The following is a 3,492-nucleotide window of genomic DNA, read 5'->3' on the forward strand; positions in this document are numbered from 1 at the left end:
AGCTCATGCCATGAGACCATCCACTACTGATTATTTCTTACCAAAAGTTTGTCACAAACTGTGACAACATCAACAAGGCCTGCCATGACTATTCATCTCCTCTTTCAGCTTCCCAGAAACCCCTTTGTCTTCAGGCAAGTTTTCTCCACATTGCTTCCTCCCACGTGGTGGTGTGATCAGACATGTTCCCCTTCTGAGGCCTATTCACACAACACCCACAGTGGTGTTTTACTGTATGTGTTGTTAATTTGAGCCAGGTGGGGGAAGTGGTAGGAGGGGAGCATCAGAATGTGCTGTCTCTAATGACCCAGGGATTTTACAAAAGGGCAATTCTGACTTAAGGAGATGTACACACATGCATAACTGGGATTTCAGGTGGTAATCTCCTATTCTAAGAGGAGCTTACCACTTATCAGACCGCAAGGGAAAGCAGATCAGCAACACCTTCAATGTGCTGACTGAATGTGTGTTTCTACACATGTGCTTGAAGTACACTTGACAGTAAAAAGCAAATTTAGCACTAAACATCCCTCTAATTACTGAAATAAAGTACTAAAGCACATCTTAAAAACAATTCATAAGCTTTTAATTATCCACATGATTCAGTGCGTTCTGAAGCTGCACAATAAGTTGTCTACCAGATTTTAGAGCTTAGGTATACAAAATTGATACATTATCACTGGTTCTCTTCAAAAATATGCATTTCTTCTTGCATATGCCCTGCTGTCTCCCATTGGCTCTTTGGTTCTACCTCTTATAGCTAGAGCTGAAAGTGCAGACATGGCCAATTTGTCTAATCTGTAATGTCACACCAACATACAGCTCCATACTGTATTAGTAGGATGACACTGCAAAGGTGATTGCAAATACGTAATCACCCTTGCTGTGCTTACAAAGAGGGGTGTTGCTGAAAAACTATATCCCTTGTAACGAGTGAAAACAGTTCCTAGAACTTTCTGTTACATGCCTTGGTTGACAGTGGTAATATACTGTAATACGAAGATCAGTTGAGGATTAAATCTCAAACAAACATTACAGCCTGGCATTCTTTATGGTTTTCTACCCCTGGAAGGATATTAAACAATTTCTGCAGGTGGTGGCATTCCATCTGAACCCTGCCAGCTATATTACCATAGCAGAGCTCAAAAGGAAAAGATCTATTGCAAGTAAATTACATCTTGCTTTTATTTATGTAACTTTTGTTTGCCCAGGTAAAATCTCACTAAGGCTAGTCACTTACAGTATGTTCCAAGAAAGGCTTGCCTAAAGGGAGCATAGCTGCTTAGGCTGGGTGTTAGGGTCTTAACTTTTAGCACTGTCCATGCTTGACAACAAGAAAAGGAGGTGCATTATATCAGGAAATAGGATTCTTTCAGCACTGTACAATATTAAGATGACATACATTATGTGGGTGTAAAACGGGGTTGCTGAATTTTGTGTTGTTGTTCATTTGTGGGGGTGGTTGGGGGGCTTTGTCCCGCATGACCATTTGTGCTAAGTGGGGTGTGAGATCCTTGTCCTGAACCAAGGGACTGGTTCAGGATAGGAGGCGACATCGTAAACAAAAGAGGGGTAAGAGGAGCAGCCTGCGTGCTAGGCTACATGCTAATCCACACAGGCCGGCAATCCCTAGTCTCTTCCTCACAAACGCCAGGTCACTAACCAACAAATCGGCTGCGGATTGTCTGACGGAGTATGGACAGCTGTGTGGCGATTATAACTGAAACCTGGTTGGATGACAACTTCCCGGACGCTGCGGTGGAGCTGGAGGGACGCTCCTTGTTTCAAGCAGACAGGACTGCAGCATCTACTAAACAGAGAGGTGGAGATCTGGCGCTGTACATCCACAACTTCTGGTGCACAGCTATGAGCATAATTAGAACACATTGCCAGACGGATTGCTGCAGACCCCACCCACCCAGGCAACAATCTGTGCCTCTTCCCTCCAGGAAAAGGTACAGGAATATAAAGACTAAAACAAATAAACTGAGACACAGCTTCTTCCCCAGAGCTGTGAAGTCAATCACCCCCTAACCCCTAGTCACATACACACCTCCCCCCTATGGACAGACACAGAACACTGGACCTCACACCTCTTCCTAAAGACTGAGATTTGCACTGAGCTGCACCTTATAATGTTACTACACTCTTGCTGCTACATGCTGCTGACTTGATTAGGTCCCATACATCCCTTTTTATTTGTTCATATTTTTATATTGACTTATACAATTGTGTGTTATGTAAATAATATGTCTGTCTTTTAAGCCAAGAGCTGCCGAAAAAAATTTTGTTGTGCTACTGTATGCCTAATGATAAAGATTCTTGACTTGACTTGAGGGCTTTCATACAGTCCTACTGAAAGCCTGGTGGTAAAAGGGATGCCAAAAGGATAGGAGGAATTGAGCTTCTAAGCCAAAAAAATTCAACTAAAGATCCATACCAACAAAGTTCAAACAATGTTTTGTCCATCTATTCTCAAGAACACTTCTTTAATGTATTCAGTGATTTGGCTGTATTTTGGCGCATCACCTGTTGCCTGAAGATCAGGTGGTGATTTTATCAGAGGACAGCCATTCATTTTTAACATCTTGTAACATCCTGCTTTTCTCAAACCTACAAACATTCAAGGATTTTCAGAGTGTGTGGGAGCCCTGACAAACGTACAGTGTATCACCCAACTCTCATGCCAAAAGCTCAGACTTTGAGGATTAAGCAGCACTTTTAGAGGGCCAGGTCATATCCAGAGCAAGTGCCTTGTTCAACATCACACATTCCACAAAACGGCTTTGATGGACCAACTGATACCATGTTTTTAAACTCCCAGCATTGAAACTTGTGTCCTAATATGGTCCTCAGGGAGGCTAGCTCACAGCATTGCCAAAAATAGATATCTTCTGCAATCATTTTAAACCTATATGCCAAACTACACCTCACATGCTTATTAATGGTTAGATATAAGCTGATTAAATTTGGTTTAAAATCGTTTCAAAACTGCACACACAAAGACAAAAATCCAGTTACAAGACAAGTTTGCAATGCTGCACAGCAACACATTTACTGCAATATTTCTTCCTAAGATATTTAACCAAGACTCAAAGATAAATATTCTGAAGGAGTTCCATAAACAGAAGCTACTATATTACAGCATCAAACAAAACTTGAACCATATGTTTCTGAAGTTCAAATGTTTGTATTGATATGCCTGTAATGTGCTTTCCTCTTCATCAGTATGTTACACAGTGTTACTGCTGGCAGTTCATATTGGTGAATCCACACACACACAAACGCACACACACATCAGAGGATAAGAAAAGAGGAAACAGGGATTGAGAAGGTGCTTTTCAATAAAATTAATGTCAGGTGTTTGCCAAATTTTGCTGAGATATGGGTCACCTCAGAGCTGGCCTGTATTGTGAACATTTGAAGTTAAATGCAGCATTGACCACCCACTGAGTATGTATGTATGTGCAAGTGAGTGTGAGTGTGAGAACA

The sequence above is a fragment of the Monopterus albus genome, unplaced genomic scaffold (assembly GCF_001952655.1).
Source record: "Monopterus albus unplaced genomic scaffold, M_albus_1.0 scaffold51.1, whole genome shotgun sequence".
NCBI classification, from domain to species: domain Eukaryota; kingdom Metazoa; phylum Chordata; class Actinopteri; order Synbranchiformes; family Synbranchidae; genus Monopterus; species Monopterus albus.